Here is a 23359-nt window from a genome sequence, read left to right on the forward strand (position 1 = left end):
ACACTAGTACTAGCACCCAAAAGAAAAGTATGAGTATTTATAGTTTTCCTGGTTCTTACTGACTGACAAATTGGTTTGACCAACTATAAAGGTACGTTTGTTAGAGGGGCTGGTGGTATAAAAATACTCGACATCTATATTATCTATGAACTCTGCGTCATTAACCGTGTCCTCAACAAAATGTAGGTACCTACGGTAGGTAAATCGAGCCCGTATTCCAGCCCCCGCCATAATAGACGCGTCAGATAAAACAGGAGTGACGGCGGCCGACAGTGCACTTTTCAAATATTTTTGCCTTTTAATTTGCTTCTGTCGTCTACCCTGCAATTGTTTTCTGTTGCCGCGTTTTCATTGAAAAGAAGAAACGTTGACATCAGGTTTGAGTGATTAGACCCGCAGTTTCTGTTTATTTAGTTATCTGTGGATGACTTACAAAATATAAAGAACTGAACATAGGTTTAAAAACCTGTTTCGAGTCAATATGATTACCTACGAGTCATTTTCCAGTTACCCTCTGCAGTAGGGCTCGAATCATATTCTTCCAGTAACTCCGGTCCTAGCTCATTCATCATCGATCGGCCATTTTAAACAAATTTTAATCATACTATTGCTCGACATACACGTACCTACCTAAAACAAATAGATATTATTATTTATGGTAGATTTCCAACTAAAATTTTCGTGACCCAAATCCTATAGCATTTTTCAAACAGCTTGAGTACGGTGACAGATGTCATCTCAATAGAATTTTGCGAGATTTTGTGTTTTAAGGTAATAAATTGAGAACACTTAGCTTTATGGCTATTAATATTATATTAATAGTTAATAATAATATGCTCACATGACGAACTTGTAGCCATAACTTGCTATTGTGGCAAATGAAATCTAGATATACATACTTAGGCAAATTTGCAGTATCATAAACTTTTTATTTTATATAATAATTTAATAAGATAGTATAATTTCACGACTAGTAAAGACGCGCTTTCAAAGCACTCCAGTGCTCCGGAGAAGTTAATTAAAATGCTATATCTGTTTAATTTAATTTAACAATTCTAGTGCAGACGCAATAAACGGCTGTACTTATACTTCGCCTATTTAGACATGCACAGTCTACTTGTAGTTACGGGAAAATAAGCAGCGAATTTTCACACCCCAGCTTTTAATGGCCTCGCATCGCATACCGACGGCAAAAAAGTCAGTATACATCACCACTATGTATAATTAAATTCGTGAAATTCTTTAGCAATATGATGATTAATGAAAAAATTCTTTACGGCAGTCATGTTTTTTTCTGAAAAAAATACGGTAATACCAGTTATAATTAATTTAACATTTTTATTAATCTATAAACAAACTTAGGTATTTAAAACTTGATGTCTATCTGAATATATCTACCTAAACGAAAAATAGCATTCATTATCTTATGCTAATTATGATTAAAATAAGTTTTTTTTTTAATTGTTTGAAAACAAGGTATTACTAAAATAAATTAACTAGGTTAAAGGCCAAGCCACACTGGATGCGTGTGCGTAGACGTGCACGTGCACGTACGCGTCCCGCTGCGTTGTAGAATACGAAAACTCATAAGAGAGGACACACCGCTTGCGTGACGTGTGCGTGACGTGCGCGTACGCGTGACTTGCACGCAACGCAGCTCCGACGAGACAAACCGGCTGCGTACTGCGTGCACGCGTCCACGCAGCGGAGCGGAAACGTCTCTTCGTTGCGTGCAGTGATGACGTTGTGTTTAACTGCGTTCCCTATGAGAGGGCGAACCGAGCAGAGGACCTACCGCGAACCACGTTCGACGTGTTGCCTCCCTGTCACACTTACGTACGAATTCACAAGTGCGACAGAGAGGCAACACGTCGAACGTGGTTCGCGGTAGGCCCTCAGGTTCGGACACGCACAGCTCGGTGCTGCATAGGTGCTGTGCGTGTACACGCGCAGCTCGCTTGTATTTATTTACAACTCGGTCGGTGCGCGTGCTGGTTTTTAATATGGATTCAGTGGTAAAAGAAAAACTAATTAAAATCGTTCGTCAATACGAATGTATATTTACAACATAGCACAAAGATTACAAAAAAATACGTCTTATATAAATTTAATTTGGCCATTAAAAACAAATCGATGTTAGGTATTAACCAAGCATGTTATATGTGTAATAATTGCAATGGCGGCATTAGGTGAGCTGCTTCCATTTGCAACGGGAGTTACAATAACATGATGTAGGTACTGTCGCAGGAGTATTTTATTTTAATGCACGCATGACTGAGCTGCAGCGCACGCCACGCAGTGTGCTGCACACGCAGCCGGTGTGGCTCGGCCTTAAATCTAAAATAGGCCCTTGAGGCATTGTACCAGTGATGCTGGATTTCTTTTACTTTATTGTTTATACTTTAATTAAATGTTAATTTTAATATATTTAAAGATATTATCACCAAACTTTACAAAAATAATCTTTTTATTTCAGTAAGATCAAAAATTCAACAAAGATAAAACTAATAATAATTATGATTTTTTATGTTCGCTTTATTTTTATTTAATCTCATTATTCAGATTATTCTCTTTGCATGTCATAGTTTTTCCTGTCATTTCTGTCACTTAGTATCTGTCGAATAAATACTTGCACATATTTTGTAAGACACATTTTTATTAGGGTTCCGTAGCCAAATGGCAAAAAACGGAACCCTTATGGATTCGTCACGTCTATCTGTCTGTCTGTCCGTCCGTATGTCACAGCCACTTTTTTCTGAAACTATAAGAACTATACTGTTGAAACTTGGTAAGTAGATGTATTCTGTGAACCGCATTAAGATTTTCACATAAAAATTGAAAAAAAAAAAACAATAAATTTTGGGGGTTCCCCATACTTAGAACTGAAACTCAATTTTTTTTTCATCAAACCCATACGTGTGGGGTATCTATGGATAGGTCTTCAAAAATGATATTGAGGTTTCTAATATATTTTTTTTCTAAACTGAATAGTTTGCGCGAGAGCCACTTCCAAAATGGTAAAATGTGTGTCCCTGTAACTTCTAAAATAAGAGAATGATAAAACTAAAAAAATATATATGATGTACATTACCATGCAAACTTCCACTGAAAATTGGTTTGAACGAGATCTAGTAAGTAGTTTTTAATACGTCATAAATTACGGAACCCTTCATGGGCGAGTACGACTCGCACTTGGCCGCTTTTTAGCGAACTAACTTCTAACAACAACATCAAGAAAAACATTTTAGTACAAATTAAAGTCCACAGTTTGCACAGCTCAAAGTCAAGATAAAGAAAAATATTCCCTAATAAGTATTAAATAACATATTAAAGGCTCACTGTTACGAGAAAACTTCCATAGCAACTAAAACAAGAAAAAGTCGGGCCCATTTTTTTTCCAACGTTACGATCTAATTTCGCGAGCCGTCTCCTCGAGCTCTCCACAATCCACAAAGTAGCGAAAGTGGCGCAAAGTGCTCACCGCGGCAGACAATCCGTGCACGCCATTGTTGTCTTTGATTTAGCCACCGCGCTGCATACACGTGCATACATAATACTGACGTACGTACGAGTAAGATGTGCTGACGGCACAAATTACCAAAATAAAAGAAGATCGTCATTCGAAACACGATCTCATTATTTCCACGATCGGAAAACAATCGAGCATCAAACCTCCAATAAAATCACTCGCAAGCTAAAAAAACGTCCAAAAACTCTGGAACATTTTTCATTTCATCAAGTCGTTCATATTAAGTTGGAGAGGTAAATATGCACGCAATTTTCATCCATTCCATTCCTAATGACTTTCACTGACACGGCGCAAAACCCCTCATTTTACACTTTGACGCGTTCGCTTACGCTTAGCCCTGTCGCGGTGACATTTTCCAATGGAAGCGAAAATCAAACCCCTTATAATTTGAGCCTCGTTCACTTGAAGTAAAGTTCAAAATTGAATGGGACGCGCCGTCGGGCAGGGTGACTTTTGTCTATTCTGAGTCTCTGAGGATAAGTTCTCTTTTGGACGGCAATAAAGCACAACTTACTTTGAGTTTACTGTAAAGTGAGCCTTGAGTCTATGTAATTACAGTTCAAAACAGTTTGCTAGGTGCCGTGGAGTTGCCACTAGCTGCGTGAAATAGTTTCCGCTGTCGGATCGTTTTGTCTATTGGTAATGTGAGACTCGGTTCGCACCTCTGAACAACAGTGCTGCAGTGTGTTACTTTTTCACACTTTTTATGTCGGGCCTGGCCTTCTCAATAGAATGTCAACGTGTGTGAATATTCTGCGTCGAGTGCGTGTCGAGTTACGTTATTTTCGAAGTGTTTCGCCTTGAATTCAGTGTTACGTGTAGCGTCTTAGCTGGTGTTCTATGTCTTTATTGAGATCATAAACATATGGAATTGAAGCAGGCTGGGCATTAATGGTTAACAATACGAAATAGGTTTTTATATGCAATGTGGTGTACACAACCTGCTACTGTATGAGCAAGATTTCTGCTGCACCTATTTAATTAGTATTTAATTTTACTTTAGTTTAGAGTATTTTTAATTTACTAGTTTAATTTAATATTTTGGTATGTAATTTCAATGTAGGTAATGGGTTGATACCTTAATAAATAACATTTTTATTTGTTTTTTTTTTTATTTATTTATATGAAATACTGAAACTCTTAGGGATACGTTAATTTATAGTAACTTAGGTACATATATTTTGGATGTACCAAACCACATTCACAGAACAAAAATAGAGATTTCATAAACGATAAGGTAGGTACGAAGACTTATTAGTAAATATAATCGTTATTGGAAATGCAGAGCTATCTAGTTAATCTAATACTTATCAATTAGCAGTTTTATTATCAATATTACTGCTGGAGCGAATCGCATAGATATTCACATTGAAATTATATCCTTTTAATACCTATTTATGCCTGCCGGTGTTCCGATGGAACGTTAAGAATCCACCAACGTATCGATGCTGTAAAATAATAATGAAGCAAACCTAGCCTAGACCAATATTCAGGTAGAAGCCATCGCGTGCCGGACATTCCCCTGCAACTATGAAATACGAAGTTGGAGACACGGCACGGTCAGCATGGCACGGGAATTCTAAAACTATGGTCTACATGAACGCGAATATACAACTATGCGGTATTTGTCTAATGGAGCGTGCTGCGTTCCTCGAGTGCCGTGGAAAGTTAATCAATTTGCTGAATAATTAATGACTTGATGGAATACGTAAATGGACTACAGAACAAAATACTGTGTATGTTACATTATTAATTAAGGCTTCGTCACACAGGCGCGTTTTCCGGAAATCGCGCCTTTGTGACGAAGCCTTTAGGTATAGGCACAATTAAATAGATATATATAATAGATACCAACCTAACCTTATTTAACGCACGCATTACTTACGCATTGATGCTTTGGAAATGTGGTGCTGGAGAAGGATGCTGCGGACATCGTGGACTCGGGTTACACAAAGACTTTCGGCACTCGTTCACTCTCCTATCCTTCGCTACTTCGGTCACGTTACGCGCCGGGAAGACGACGCCATGGAGAGGCTTGTTGTTCAGGGCAGAGTGGGTGGATGGACTGACCAAGTCACCTTTAAATCTGTGTGTGCGAAATGCAGGAAATAGAGAAGCATGGCGGGAAATAACGAAAAAGGCCGTACAACGACCCCAATGACCACGACTGCTCTGACAAGAGTATCCGACTGAGAAGAAGAAGATAAACTCATTCTAGGATAAGTTCAACTTTGACGTATAACCCTCAATTCATTATCATAATCCAGTTTGCACAAATCCGACCATAGCAATAAAAATTCAGTCCAAACTCACAAGATGTCAGTAATGCAAAAAACGAAATCATTATTCGTGTAGCTCATCGATTTTTTTCCTTGTAATAATACCCTAATTCTGTCCTTTCGCCATAAGGACCGGTGTCACAGCATCGCCCGCGGGATACGCGAGATTCCCCCTTTACGTTTACGTACTTTTACTACACGCTTTCACACTTTTCGGCGGCCCCGAAACGGGGAAAAGTCGGCCTATTTGAAAACTTTACCAGTTTACGTTGTTGCGTTTTTCTGCTCGCAATAACTTTGAATGGCATCCACGTGGTGGGCTGTTGAAGCGATAAGTGAGAGTTTTTGAGGATTTTCATAAAGGGGTGGCGTGAAACGTGACTTCGGTTAAAAAATTTCACGACTTACTATTGTCATGATTTATTTATGTTTACATTAAAGATAGCAGTTAAATAATAATTTTAATGTGGCAATATTATTGCGTTACCCCGATTAATACAGGGGTAATTGGGAAAATAACATTATACTACTGGCAACATGGTAGGTAGTGGGGACACGAGGCCAGTTGGACAGGCTCGTGCAGTTCGTTCACTTGGGTCGAGGCAGTCAAGGAGGACACATCGTGAAGGATTGGTCAGATCAGAGTACCTGCAAGTACCTCCATTGTTGTATTATTAATAGTAGAGTAACCATACTAGAAGAACCTTCACAAATCAGAAGTGTTAACGTACCACTAACCCACAATGGGATTTTAAGGTTTATCTTGAATCCTACGTTTTATGAAACGTAAGTTATAGAATTAAAAAGTATTTTATTTCATGAGTTTGGGACGATTACATGTTTCAGATATAAGTTTTGGTGATTGCTTGTAAGTACATAACTACCTACATATTTATAAGAAAATTTCAAAAAGAATGCATGATGAAGGTGCAGGTAGCTTTAAAACTCCCGAGTAAATAATAGTCATTAAAAGTATCTCATATTGCTCCATCGTTAGCAACTGAATTTTAATTAATGTGCATTTTTGCTATTTTGATTAAGAAAATTAAGGATTAACGACTATAGAGGTTACGTTATGTTATGGACCCCATAGTCCCATAGTCCATCCGGTATCAGTATCCTATAGTGTGTTTTAAAAAGCCCTTTTGTCAGATATTAGATGATGCAGAAAGAAAGGTTCATGTGGATCTTCGAACGTTTAACTTAGAAAAGACGTGATTATAACAATTATTAACATACGAGTAGGTGACTACAGCGTAATGATGTATTAACGTTAAAATAGTTTTAAAAAAAATCCGCTTTAGAGATGAATTGATATTTATTTAAAGGTTGTGTATCATCCATTATTGTGACCATGAGTTTATGATAAATAAGTAAACGCCATTTTTGATGACACTATAAGACCGATTTTTAGACAACCGGTAAGGTTGATTTTTGTTTGACATGAGCGTATGTCGAGGTAGTTGAGAATTGGGTGAAACTAATATTTATTTTTGACGTGAGTGTGCGTCATTGAAATTGAGAATTATTTAATGCGAACATGCAACTGATACATTTTAAAGTGTCGTATGACTAGTAGTTTCAAAGGACCTGATCTGACTATGCGAGGTCGCGACAACGCGACGGATGTTTGTTTAGTCCCGAGAATGCGACCAATATTTTCTTTGATTTGTTCATACCTAATACATATATCCTAACGTGATAGAAATATTGTGAAATATAAACTTTATGTTTTATTATGATCGACAATTATAACAGAAATTAATTGTCATTTGACGGGATAAAGATACTCGATAGACCAGAGCAGTTTAAGATTTAGAGGTGATAAAATTACATTATTAGATTATAATAGAAATATTTTATTGACAAATTAGTACAGACTGAATCTTTGATAAGTTTCTCAATTTTGGCATGCAATATTACAGTTATTTGTTATTATTATTTATCAGCTAAAATTTTACGAGACTCGTAGTTTATGTTAATAAAAATCATACCGTTGAAAGAGGATTAGCATACTTACAGTATAGTATAATAGGACTATTAGTCATACAGTTTGTTTACATAATATGAAGTTTTAATAACATGAATATTAGGTAATATTAAGAGTTTGGACTTGAGAGTATGTCGATTGATTGAGAAAAATAAAATATCAGATTCATAATGTGAGCGTGCATTATGGTAAATTTACATGAGCGTGTGTAAATTAGATGATGAGAGTACTTCATAATGTGAGCGTGCATTATGGTAAATTTACATGAGCGTGTGTAAATTAGATGATGAGAGTACTTCATAATGTGAGCGTGCATTATGGTAAATTTACATGAGCGTGTGTAAATTAGATGACGAGAGTACTTCATAATGTGAGCGTGCATTATGGTAAATTTACATGAGCGTGTGTAAATTAGATGACGAGAGTACTTCATAATGTGAGCGTGCATTATGGTAAATTTACATGAGCGTGTGTAAATTAGATGATGAGAGTACTTCATAATGTGAGCGTGCATTATGGTAAATTTACATGAGCGTGTGTAAATTAGATGACGAGAGTACTTCATAATGTGAGCGTGCATTATGGTAAATTTACATGAGCGTGTGTAAATTAGATGACGAGAGTACTTCATAATGTGAGCGTGCATTATGGTAAATTTACATGAGCGTGTGTAAATTAGATGACGAGAGTACTTCATAATGTGAGCGTGCATTATGGTAAATTTACATGAGCGTGTGTAAATTAGATGATGATAGTAATGATAGTACTTCATAATGTGAGCGTACATTATGGTGAATTTACATGAGAGTATGTACATTAGAAGATGATAGTTCGTCATGAGTGTCATGACGTTCAGAGTGCGTTACCTATAGTAAATTTACATAAGTATATGTAAGAGATATTAATGAAATAATTTAAATGGGTTAAATGACACTAACTATATAGAAGAGGACTTGATAGAGCCGATATGTACAACAGTATAAGGGTACTGTTAAATAATAAATGAAAAATGACACTATTATGTACGTGATAATGCATTTTGATATATTATACTTACACGAGCGTGTGTAAATTGAAATGCGTTGATTCTAAATTTCTTACTAGTATTTAATGACAATAAAGAACTTTGAAAGAATTTATGATAATTGTATAGGTATACATAAGTTTGTGTAACATTACTATCCGATATGATCTACTAGTATGATTCGAAGCTATGTAGATACATGATGTAAGTATAATAACAATGTGAGAGAGCATTGTGGTAGCTTAACATAAGCGAAGATAAGTTAAGAAAAGTTAACCCAAGCCTTTGCATGGCAAAAATAAATAATATATTTATTTACATGAGAGCGAGTAATGGGAGTTAGTTTTATACAACTCTATAGAATTATTGTATTTTTGTCAGTGCCAGATGATAGCTTTGTTTGTTTCTTTGCTGTGTTAGTTAGTTTGCGAAAGAAATACTTATTTTATAATGAATTCGTTTGTTTTGAAAGTGATAGGCTTACACGATTTCGGAGATATTTGGTGTTGAGAGGTTGAGGAGTTAGAAAAAAAAGAGAGAATTCTTAGTCGAAGTCATTGAAAGTAGACAAAAACAATAGAGAAGAATATTGAATATTTTATAAGACACAGCTGTTTCATTATTACTATCGAGAGGAAGACTAAACGAAATTTGGGAATAGAAAGACGCATTCGAGTAAAAAGAACTGTGCGGTCTGTGTTCTATCAAATACTCAAAAGAGATATCTTTCACAATTCACTGACTCAAGTTACTTTAAGTTGACGAGTTCATTAAAGGAAATGAAAGCCAAACCTAACTATTAGATTAAATATTATTTTGGATGGATAGTTTACTTAGCGCTTTATAGATGTAAAAATAATCTGTTCAATTTAACCTATTTAGAGCAACAGAGTTGACTATATACGCAGTCATGATGAAAGATACATGTGTGGGAGTTGAAGCTTCTTTTTAACTATTGAAGTTGACTACTTCTAAGTTGAATTTGACAGTATTTCAAATATTTAAATGAAATTGTGATATCAGGTTGATATCTTATATTGACTTGATCTTTTAGTTTTTTTTTGAGTGAATACCTACTTTTAAGTCGCAACCTTTTGTGACAGTGGGTTTGTGAAATGGATTAAATTTTTCTTATCCTAGATGCTGTGTTGTTGATGATCAGTATTCGAAAAAATTCCTTGTTATAGGCGAAATTTTAAATAATTTTTAATTATTTTCATGTTTCGATGGATTAGAAATGATTTGATATTTCATTATCAAGATATTGAAGAGTTTTAAGCACACCAAGTTCTAGCTATCATGAGTTTGCAATGAGCATATTCATTATTTTATTAAAAATTTGTCAAATATAGAAGTGCTGTAAATAAAAGAACAGAGGTAGTTATCATGAACTAAACAAGATATTCCGTTAAATAAAACAGATGAATGCAACGTAAAGTGATTAAGTGCTAATGAACAACAGGATAATAGATACCTACACATACTTATGTCGATACCATAAAACACCTAATGTATGAAATATGTTGACTGTACGACTTAAACATAGAACACGAATATAGTTCAGAGTAGACTTTATAGACAGTACAAAGGCATCTCTGGTAATAAACTTTTGAGTAGTCGAGAATGGAAAGTGAACAACAGATCGAACGTACGGTAAACGATTTGCTGTATTCATGGGATTTGTGACAAATGTTAGCAAGTGAAAAAAAGTAAGCACTTGAGTGTATATGGTGGCAATGCCCTAAATACCTATAGATTATGTAGAGGAATAGGGGAGAGAAGGGAGTAATAATTCAGACAAAATTGAGTTAAACGCGAAAGAACTTGGTTATAAGACTTTAAGGTTGAAAGTATATAAAAGTAAATAATTATGATTCAGATATCCTAAAAGCGTTTATCTTTCCTACGTAGTTTTTGAGAATTAAGTACCTATGTAATTGGGATATTATAATAATCGAAATGTGGAAGTAGTAAAAGACTGGAATTATGAGAAATGTACAGACCTAGATAACTATGTGACGTATGTACAGAGTAAAGTAAAATAATAAATAAATTATACTTCTTAAGCTTTGTTAAGTTAGTTAGTTACTTTAGTTAATATACTCGTTCAAGCAAATCTTGTCAGTAGAAAAAGGCGGCAGATTTGAAAAATCGCGGGTTAGCAACACTACGTTTAAATTATTCGAAAATCGCGTGTCATATCTGTGGAACTGTTTTGTTTACATTTCATCGATGTTCGATGTACATTGCTGCTTTTTGTTCGTTTCCTAGGGATACCATACTTTAGTTTGATTTACATTGCTACTGACATATCCGGCTTGACAGACTATATTTACCTGACGATCATCACCATTACGCTCAAATACTAGACACCTTGACAGAATTTGATATGAATAGTGACTGTGTTAAAAAAAAAAAAGAAGAGATAATTATGGTTTGCAAGCTATTAAAATATATATTTTTAGAAAAGTAACAAAAGTTAATGGACGTGAAAAATAAAAGCTGGCAAAGGTTACAAAATGTGGACTTGGAGCAATGAACCCAGTCTGTTCCCCAGTCAGCCCGTCTCCTCGTTTCGCTAAGTATGTCATAGAAATATGTAATACCTAGTTTTAGAGAAAGATTATAAAAAAAAAGGATTTTATTCGGCTTGATAATTAAGACTTGATTTGATTAAGCAGTCTCAATCATTGCTGAAATTAAATAAAGTTAAGACTTCAGTGATGAGTGATGATACTCGATATCTTACATTAACGTAAAGGCGTATCTAGCAGTGATTTACATATGTATACTAATTCAGACATCTTATGTTTGGCGAATATTAAATAAATTATAATTTTAACAAATTATTGATATGATTTGAAAACTTTACTTTCTTGAGAATTAGTAGGTACCTACCCATTGATATCTTTCGAAGTTACAAGGCACTAAATGTTATTATCTTAATACGGGCCTGCATAGTGACATTACTCTGAAGAAATTACATTTTTAGCGATAGTGTAGGGATTAGCATGAAGGAATGACGGCAAGTAATGTAGTTAAGTAGTTTAAATATCTATTTTAACTTTAGTAACTATTTATATTTTGCTTCAGTATTGGAGTTATAACAATGTAATGACACATTGAAATAACCTTACTATATTGACAGTGAATTGATGGAAATGATGGAATCAGAAATCACAAAAAGAATGACAGAAGATAAAGAAGTTATTAAACTAGTTTATTTTTGAAGTAATGAATAATGACATTATACTGATTCTGAGTGGAGCGCATAAGGCAACTTTAGTATCACTATATGTAGACATTAGTATATTGAATTATAATCAGCGAAAGCAATGTTATTCAAAGTGAAATTTGATTGATTACAATTATTGTTTTTTTTTTTTCACTGAGAAAGAAATTTTCGTGTGATATTGTAGTAAAAATACCAATCATGAGATGAGTAGCAAAGTTTTGTTAGCTATTAAAGATCAGAGGAATTAGAAAAAGGATTGTCACTGGCAAGTTGTGATCATGTTTTTTATTATACATTACGGATTCAGAGACATACATGGTAGATGTGTAAATTTGAAACTGAACGTAATAGTTTTGAGCTGAACACAAAACTGATGGTCTTGAAAATTGTAACGCAAACGCCTAACTTTAGGGGTGAAATATTATATTTTAGCTGTAACGATTAATACATGAATGTATTAAAAGGAAGTCTACATTAATTCAATATACCTAATATAATATTGGGTCAGACAAGAAGTGAATATTAAAATATGTAAAACTGGGAAACGTAGTAATCGAACAATTTTTGAAAAAAAAGTACTGAATTAAATAAAAGCCATGCACGTATGCTTTAACGGACATAAGTAATGTTTAGATGTATGAGAAAACAAAACAAAGTACCTATGCATAATAAAAACTGAGCCTTGTTATTTATATATTTTTATAGTTATTATACGAAATTAATAACAGGTATTATGAAATTTTATTGTCTAGTATGGATTAAACGTTACGTACACAAAAAAAAACGAGTGTTACAACATAAGTGAAAATTTTGGACTTACAGTATATAATATGTAGTAATGAGAAACAGAGAGGGGAATTAATTAGTTATATAAGTAAAGATAAACAAAACAGAAGACCGAATGTCATGATATTATTTTCAAGTGGATATACATCATAATTTTATTTAAACATTTTGCTGATCAGGTAAATGTATCAATTGTGATAAGTTACGTTTTAAATTTACAGTTCCTAAACTTTTTTTCATTTTTAATGATTGGCGGAACATATAAAACGGAACTAACTTTTGGTGATAAGGGTCGTGCGCCGGAGTCATGCACGAAGTCGGATGGCCGAATGTCATGATTTATTTATGTTTACATTAAAGATAGCAGTTAAATAATAATTTTAATGTGGCAATATTATTGCGTTACCCCGATTAATACAGGGGTAATTGGGAAAATAACATTATACTACTGGCAACATGGTAGGTAGTGGGGACACGAGGCCAGTTGGACAGGCTCGTGCAGTTCGTTCACTTGGGTCGAGGCAGTCAAGGAGGACACATCGTGAAGGATTGGTCAGATCAGAGTACCTGCAAGTACCTCCATTGTTGTATTATTAATAGTAGAGTAACCATACTAGAAGAACCTTCACAAAATACATGTCACATTTTTATAAAAAGAACACGTTTAGAGTATTACCTAACCATATTAAGGAATAGGTTACAAAGGTATCCCACCCGCCGTCAGTCCTTTAAAATAATTAGTAGGTACGTAACCTCCAATAATTATATTTTGACGGTCTAGCCGTATAAAGTAAAACACAAGTGTTTCTATAATGTTTATAATTTTATTTGATTAAAATATATCAAATACAAACGTTTCTACTTCTATTTTATATAATTACCTAATTAAGCTCTTTCAGATCAAAATGCAGTTTTGTTAAATTTCTGGCCGTTCTCTGAATATTTTTTAATTTTCTGGCACCCCATAAAGAAAATTTGCCCACTACTGAAATAAATGACTACTTGGTTTCAATACCTTTTTCCGCCATGTTTAAAACAAACGAATTTGCCTCTTGGCAGTATAAAGAGAACAAAATTAACTTTCCTGGTGAATCATATTATTATTATTTTCGTAGAAACGAGACAGTTGTGTGCATCCTGTGTGAAATGAGGTTCTTGTTTAAAATATTATGATCACATACGTCAAGGGGTGCTATCAGTCATAGCGTACCTAATGCTGTCGTGACGTTAGTTTGAGGCCTTTCCTTGTACAAAATAAATGAACAATATTAACCATAAGTTGCTATGAAAGTTAAACAGCAAAATCTTAGCTTTCAAATAATCAAAAACTTTTCAAAAGGAAACTTTTTAACAGTTTTTTGTTATTTGTGAGTTTTCTTTTAATTTCCATCATAATTATTATATCAAAATCGTCTATGTTATGGTCTTAGTACTGTGTTTTAAAATCGTTTTTCTAATATGAAACCCATAGCTTATTTTAGCACTTAAAGGCAGTGGCTACGGTCAGGATACAAAAGACAAATTCATTTTCTTCGTATTTATGTTTGTTATAATAATAATATATGGTTAAATATTCTGACAGGTCAATGCGTAACATTCAATTCAATATTATTCCATTAAAGCCAATCAACTACGTACGGTTCCAAACTCAAATCATCGTTTGACAAATTGTTACCGAGGTATTCCTATAACTCATAAGTAGTATCAGGAGACACTACAGGCCGTCTATTGTTTATCGTTCGTGCTTCAAAACACAGAACGAATAGGATAATAGGAGCCGGCCAGGAATTCCAGTCATCCCATTAATCATCTTCGAAATTCAATACATCGACACGTTGCCAGAGTGGGCCGGCCATTATCTGAATTCCACAGATTTTATGTTTCAGTTTCTATAGCGAGACGGGATAACTCGAATATCACCACCAGAGGCGTATTTAGATTCTAAAATTTGATAGCGTCCGCAGGTGAGCGGTCATTCATTTGCTCGCCCTGCCCTAGTAGCACGGTAGCATTTTTATCGTTTATCACCATGCCTGTCACGTTCTAACAAGTATGTAAGTGCGAAAGTGACGGGCATAGTGATAGTCGATAAAAATGCTTCCGTGCTGAGCCCGCAGGTCCCATTTATTTTAGGGTTGGCGCAGCATGTATTTTTCATCATTCACATGCTTTCTTTCATAAATCTATATTATAAACTGCAGGTCGCGGTTAACCTCAGCTCTTGCCAATAAGTTTCAAAAAAGTGATATACATACAAAATATCATGTCATATCTCTTCGGAAGGAAAACATCGTAAAATCGGTCTAATCTCAAAACAACCTACATAGTTTTTTCTTTTATAGTGCAGCTCTGAAAATCCTTGGAAATAGGTCGCCGAGTAGAATTAAAGCTTCTTTAGTAAGCTGAGGTAACGCTAGAAAGAAGATGACATAATAATAATGTAAGTGCGTGTCTCTCACACCAGTATATGAGAACGGCATGCAAGAGATGCAAGACTAATATCAGGTAAATACCTCATTAATATAATATTTTAAAATCTAAATACGTCTCTGGTGGTGATATTACGTCTCTATAGGTATTTGAATATGCAGACTGGCAATCGGTATGCTAACTCTGGCCTCTATCGATTGTTTGTGTGCGGGTGTTTGTTGGCGTTTCAAGATTGTATGATGTTTGCATCGGCTTGATTGATAATTTATTCATATTGTGCATCAAATATGCTGGGACGTTAATTATTAACCGCTATCGAAGCTTGTAATTAGGGATTTACGTTAAATAATAACTATTATATTTAACATTTAGTGCAAAACACGTTTATTGTTTTGGTCTAAATATGATATGCTAAAATAGTTTGCTAGCCGATTTGAACGTCCCACTGCTATAGTTCGTTTTTTTAGCATTAAAAAAAAGGGAAACTATCTTGACTTGACGTGTCTTTTGCAATAAAAAGGTTTAAGGTCCTTTTTTAGAGTTTTTCGTAAATAACTCTTAAACGGTGGGCCGTAGCAAAAAATGTTCTACTACATAAGTAATCCATATAAAATTTACGAAAAACTCTAAAAAGAGCCTTAAATTAATTAAAAAAAAATTTCGATATCTTTGATCAAATAACGGAGAGAAAATGTGAAATTTAATTAAAAAGGCTTTTATAATTCTAGGAATAACTTACAATTATTTTTACAAGGTTAAGTATTTATAAGCACATCAAAGAAGACTTTCAATAAATAGTAAGTATTCCATTTTTAAACAAGCGTAAAATATGTAAAAGGAATCGGCGTAAGAAAGGTATATAGGTAATCTTTTTACATCTAGCAAAAATAATCAAGAAAATACGTAGTTATTCACAGTATAACAAGATATTGAATAAAGCGAAGTTCATTTTTGCCGAGGAGTTTAATCCCGCGTCTGAACCTTTCTATTAGGCGATACTGTTATAGTATACACGGTTCAAAGGAAATACTGTGGAGGAATAGTAATACTTTCGACTACTTTATGGATTTAACCGTCGCATTTTTAAGGCGACGAAACGTGACCAGCCTCGCCGAACGCCCATTGTTCGGTTTCAAGCACTTCACCAGAGTTGTCTAAGTTTTTTTTCTCTACAAAAGAGTGAATTCACTTATTTGAGTTACAGCCCCGTAATAAATTTAGAGGGTCGGACCTAATAAAAAGAGATAACAACAAGTAATGCTTTCCGGTTGTTGATGAAGTAGCTCGCTAACAAAATACGCGGGTACGCTTGGAATGCTGAAACGGCGCTGGAACTCATATAGGTCTCGTTTACCTCGCGCTGGCTTCAACTGCAGAAAACGTTTTAGCACTCGATCACGTCGCGAGCTAGAACTACACAATTGTAACTAGTTTCCGAAACTGTTACTCGAATTATATCTTTTACCTAGTGTCAGTTGTAGGGTCCGGTCAATTACAGAGCTTTTTCAAATTTTATTTTTGTTTTACATAGGTACCTAATGTAAGTGTCTCTAAAGTAGCCGCCGGTCGATGAATTCATACGTGTGTTGAAAAAAGATTAATGCAAACATTAATATTATTGTATATGTATTCATTGGCATTAATTGGCCGAGCGAAGGCGAAGGTATCCGTTTCAGCTTACGCAAAAATGCTTTCGTATGTCCGGCTGTTCTCCTCTTTAAGTAGGTCGCAGTTCTGACCAATTCTCGTGTTTTGTTTTTTGTTGTTTCGTTTTTTTGTAAATATTTAAAATTTTGTTGTTTCGTTTTTTTGTAAATATTTTAAATCTTAATGCGGAATTTGGCATTAAGAACTTAAGCATAATTAGTGTAAATAACGCTAAAGATCATTGCAGCATTGTGAGTTTAGAATGCCTAAGTACATAATATTATGAGTCATATTCCATCATAGCTATATAAGAAAACACTTGTTTATTAAATAAACAACTGTTTTGTAAATTTTCTTGGGTATTGGGGCAGCGTTTAAGGGAGAGAGGTCATGACCCTTGTTCCGGGTCTTTCCTGATGCAGAGGCTGTCCATCGCGGTTCAGCGTGGCAATGCGGCGAGCGTGATGGGCACCTTTGCGTCTGGAAGGGTGCGGGACGAGTTGTTTGACTGAGTTGTGGCCTTGCTGAGTTTAGTTTTAATTTAGTTTATAGTTAATTTTAATGTATTTTTAATGTAATTTTTTTTTATAGTGAGAATTAGATCTAATATAATTTTGCATGTATAACTTGTTTATACTATTAATTCTATACCTACTATGGAATGAAATAAAAATATAATAAACTACCTATAATAGTTTCCAGCAAAGAACATTTATGTTACAGGTTTGCCCTAGACCAATCACCGACTACCTCACCCCATTCGCTGCTGTAATCACAGAAGGGTTATCTTTTATAATTGATATTCGCAGCACCAATAAAAACATAAGATCATTTGTCTGCTCTGTGGCGTTTCATTTTCAGCCGAGATAGGTTCTACCACGCGCTCTGATCCGCCCGCAATCGTAGACTAATCTCTGTTTGATTTCAATTAACGCTGTCCGCCGTGCCACTACACTGTCAGACTGGTGAATAACAGTCTTATGAGACATCGATGCTTTAGTAAAGTTAAGCTGTTCTGGATTTGTACAGCGACGTAAGTAAGTACTGCTTTTGCAGTGTCCAGTCCAGTGAGTTATTCTTAAATTTCCTCGTAAAAATCGATAGATGAATGACAATTCGATACAATTTTAGAATAATACGATACTTTTGGTTAGGTTTTTCTTTCATTCGATTGCTTTAGTTTTTGTGTGTTCAAATAAGGTTTTCTTCTACGTAACTAGACTAACTAGCTGCATTTTGTGTAAAGAAAATTGCGTAGACATTATATTAAAGTCTTTTCACTGTATAGAAATAAATAAAACAGTTTAGGTTAAACGAGGATTTATCTTTTGAATACCTACAGTTGGAATATAGGTGCGTATACCTAGGAAGGTACATCAATATCATTACACACGTCATAGTGTGTACCTTCCTTTGAATCCTCGAAGCCCATTTTATTTTTCCGTTTCCAAAGGAGATCAGCAAAACGGCAGCAGCTTAAAAATATTTTCAAATTGAGTATTAATTCAGACGTACGAGTATCAACAGAAGTTGTTACGCGCAATAGTTTGATTTCCATGCGGATAAGCGTTTACAGTCGAGCGCAAACAAAATTCTCCAAGTGCTGCTTTGTTCAGACCGGAATTGTAAACAAAACGTAGACTTAATTGAGATAATGTAAACAAAGAATTTCCATCAGTGAGCGGAACAAATAACTGCGCTGCATTGGTCTTGTTTGTATGACTACTTATTTATGTGAAACATTTCATTTCGCTAGCACTTTGCTTAAGGTTTTTTGGGAGTGGTATTTTAATTAGCAGCTAATGATCCTGTAATTTGCTTAAGCTTGGTTATTTCGTCGTGATTTATGCAAAGCTGAATGAAAAATCGAATCAAACTTTGATAAACTAATTGGACCGATCTTAGAACAAATTTTCATGTTTGTTTTTAATTAATGGGTTGGTTTTCATTATTTTAGATTATAAGTTGTGACTCGTTCTGGAGATTCGTTCGTAATTTACGCCACGTTATCGTCAATATGTCATATTGGAAAAACTATGCTACAATAGGTGCTACGCACTCAGCAAATATGTAACTTAGAAATGTGTAACGCTACGTCTTACGTAGGCGAACAACGCGCGAACGCCGCGCGGTCGCCGCGCCGCTTCGCGTCTAAATCGCTCACGTACGAGTAGGACATACCTATACGTATCAACGGTTTGTTTCATCCTCGCCGCGCCGCGCCGCGCCGCCGCCGCGCCGCGCCGCGCTGCGCCGCGTTCGCGCGTTGTCCGCCTACGTAAGCCGTAGCGTAAAAATACACAACAAACCCGTAACAGTTGATTAGTTCTCGGCTTTGTTTCTGCGTATATTTTTTAACAACCACAATTGCTGCTCTCACTAGATTTCAGATTTCATAAAAAAAAAAATTGGTGTATAGAAAATTTATTCGAAAATACTAGAAATCGCATTAGACGTATACGCCTCACTTTGTTTTTTTACAGGCTAAAAATTAGGGCAACCATGTATGAACAAGAAAACACGAAGCCTTACAGCATCACTGCCCCACATTGAGTAAATATTGCTAACAGAAAGTAAGTATAATTACCTACAGGAAGGCCACCCTCCCAGACACCAACGCAATCATCGTACAGTCCGTTTTAGCTCATTAGCTTGATATCGTTGCGAAGATTGGACTTTCAAACAGTCTATTAGAAGTTTTCTTATTAGAAGTTACCCTATTACAACTTGTCTAGATGCACCTAATTCCGATCGATGAGAAATCAAATGGAAAATTCGAACCTATTTACATTATTTCACTAGGAAAGTTATGGTAGGGTTAACGGTTTTAACTCTGTGTACTTTTAGGAACGCATTATGTTTTACGTTCACGTAGTCGAGTAAGATCATTAATAGAGCATGCTGTGTAGGTATATTAGAGATAATTAATGTAGGGATTGTACAGTCGCCATCAGATATAGCGGAGCGGCCATGGTGCTCTCAAATATCTGAACACGCCTCTATTGTCAAGGCGTTAGAGTGCGTGTTGGCGTGGCGACTGTACATAGAATAATCACTACATAGTATAAAACAAAGTCGCTTCCCTGTCTGTCTGTCTGTATGCTTAGATCTTTAAAAGTACGTAACGGATTTTGATGCGGTTTTTTTTAATAGTTAGAGTGGTTCAAGAGGAAGGTTTATGTATAATTTGTTAACCCGTGCGAAGCCCGGGCGGGTCGCTAGTTGATAATAAATCAATAAATATTATTAGGCACGGCAATGATTCCTGAAATGAAAGAATAACCGTTTAATTTATTATTCAAACCGTGTCCAAATGTCAGTCATATCGATGATAACGAGTGTAATATATATTGGCACACAGATACGATCATTATACACGTTTTATAATGCGCGGGAAGGGGAGGCCACGGTTCAGCGAGCATATTAAATCGTTAAGTGTTTTGATAAACACAGACAAGGGGGCTAAGCGATGATGCGATTCAGTTCGGAATTCGGAAAATCATCGTCGCTCCGAGCACGTACTGATTTAACCTAAACAGCTATAAGTACAGCCGGTGAAGGGTTCGCTCGATACATATACCCACTCAGTATTCATAAATGTCATTAGGTATGTACTTGTAATATTGCATTAATTTTAATAACGTTGATTAATAACCTGTAATGTCTACAATTAGTTCAATCCAGAAAACACTGTTTAGGAAGCAATAGAAGAAGAAATGTTAAATTAGCTTATTATTAAGATCTTTAAGAGAAACTTGATTTATATTTACTATGTTCTAAGAATTGAAGTGAATGTACTTCAATTACATTTAGCCCGGGTTCAATTGAATAACGAGTAGATGTCTTGTACGTTAAGTGCTAAGTTTAAACTGAAAACAAAAAAAGTAATTTTGCAAATTCGATAATTTAGAAATGTAAATGAATCTTCGATAGCATCAGTGCTTTACATGTAAATTGAAGACATCTCATTCAAATGAGAATTATGAAACTTTTTACCCTAACAATCGGTATTTAATTAAATATGTGAAAGCCGAAAACAACAGATAAACGAAACGAGGGAACGAGATAAAACAACAATCCGATATTCTAATGACAAATTAAAAGTGGTCGGGACGCACGGAAGGTCCCGAGTGTGTCCCGAACGAGCTCGAATTAGCCATCAGGATCAGCGCCGACAAAGAGCTAGGGGCTTATCTGTCGGATTTAGATGAACTCAACCCTCGGCGACGATACAAAATAATAGCCTGCTCGATAGCGTCATTGTTTGAGCATGAAATTAAAATTGAACGGGGTTCACACGTGCGCACCGCCGAGATAAGGGCCCGAGTCCGCGCAATGGATTCGCGAATCACGATATTTGCTCAACCCGCTGATTTACTTAAGGGGTTTGCTCTTTTCTTCATTCCATCTCTAACATAACAAGTGCGCGTGGACCATTGTTCGTCGGTTTATTACGATACGAGTTTACTTTCCGAGCTCAGGGCGAAAACTCGATTGATTTGATTTTAAATGAGACGAGATTCAATCGACGGCGATTGTCATTTTGGAAATTGACTAACGTGTCTCCCTCAAAATTAGTGCTATTAGGTTCCCCCAAAGGCTTTTAGGTGCGTATTCGATTATTTAGCTATTAACAAATACCTATAGGTATGGTTGCGGTGGATGCAATTTAATTTATCGGCAGCCTGTATTGTGTGCTCAGGGCGGGATCGGGAGTGCAGGCCGTTTGCGGACCTCCTACAGAATTTTGGTTAGCTGTATTTGTTCTGGCTCTTGGGAATTAGATCTGCCTGGTGATTTGATTAGTTCAGTTTCTAATTTCAAAATCCATTTGTTCATTGATTTATTTCCCTAGTGGGCAAACGGATTAATATCTAACTTAATGATTTGTTAATGATTTGATAAGTGTGCATTATGTAAATTAACAATGTTTTTACAACGTCCGTTCATATCGGTGTAATATATGCTAAAACTACTTACAAGGATCTGAATAAAAATAACAAACACCTAAAATACCTAGTTTTACAAAAGCACAGAAGGAAAGCAATTAATGACTCTTCTTATTAAATAACTTACATTAAAAATACTCAAAGAGTGACAAATTAACAATCCGCAAAAGCGGATTACCGCTCTTTTTAAGAAGCCAAACCACATTGTTCCGAACCGCAAAAGCAAGGGTTCACAAATCATGAACTCTTTATGCAAATCTGCCGAGCAGCCGGATTACGGCGAGCATCTGTGTCTACACGGCCTAATGAGATTAATGACACCAACTGTGACTGGAATATGCGCATCGTGCCTTATAAATATGCAAGTTAGTATGTTTTTCAAGTCCGTCTTTTTGAGTTTTTCCGATAGCTATTTCTGCTACAAGTAAGCAAAATTTAACAATTAAATTAAATTTAATCCATTCAGCGCTAATCAAGACATTTATTTGTCATTTTGCCTCTACGTAGCATTTTCGCTACATACCGGGAAACCCCTTTTATCGCTACGACGTAGCGCTACGACCTTAGCTCAGCAGTGAATGTTGGTAGGATGGTATATGCCTAATGTTGGTAGTCACGATAAATACTATCAAAATCTTTGAATACAAATCACGTAAAAAGACAGAGCATGCGTGAATTCTTCCGATAAAAATCCGAACCCCAATGCATCAAGGTAATGAAAGGGAACTATAATAATTTCGAATTTACCAGATATGGAAATATGTATATCCACAACCTACCCTAATCCTGTATTTACTTGTTATATTTTTATGAGCTACATTCACGCAACTTAGGTAACTTAAACTGTGTGGTGAGAAGTTTTACGAGGGCAGGTAGGTATAAAACATTTTGGTAATTTAAATTTACGAGTAATAGACAAAATGAGGTGCTAAAAACATAAGCCATGAAATCGTAATTCAAAGTTGCACTGAGAATACATTAAAACATTAAGTCACCAAAAAATTTAGTTTATTATTTATTTTCACTACGCGGACAAAATAGTACCCACGCAGTAAAAGCAAAGAGCTAGTGACAAAAAAAAAACATAAATATTTAATCTCGTTTGTTTGGATACTGGATTTATTTCGGATTAAAGGAGTAGCCAGTAATATTTTGTGTATTTGTAGAATACTGAAATGAAATCATTAGTTTTATCACATAGCTGCTATAATACGATTTGAGTTTTTACTAGCCACTAAAACCAGATTATTCAATTAAGTTTATTCAACAAACGAGTTATTTTGATAACGACAAACCGTTAGTTCTTTATTCAGTTGAATTAAAAGATAAACTGTTGTACCAATTTATACCAGGAAAAGACTAGACCATAGTAATTAGCCGCTTTTAACAATAAGGTTTTGATTGGCTTGTTTCTTTCTGATTTGTTAGGAAAGGCTATTTTAGTGGCCAATAACTATAGGAAGAAAATTGATAATGTAACTTAGAAAACG

The sequence above is a fragment of the Cydia amplana genome, chromosome 13 (genome assembly GCF_948474715.1).
Source record: "Cydia amplana chromosome 13, ilCydAmpl1.1, whole genome shotgun sequence".
In the NCBI taxonomy this organism is placed as follows: domain Eukaryota; kingdom Metazoa; phylum Arthropoda; class Insecta; order Lepidoptera; family Tortricidae; genus Cydia; species Cydia amplana.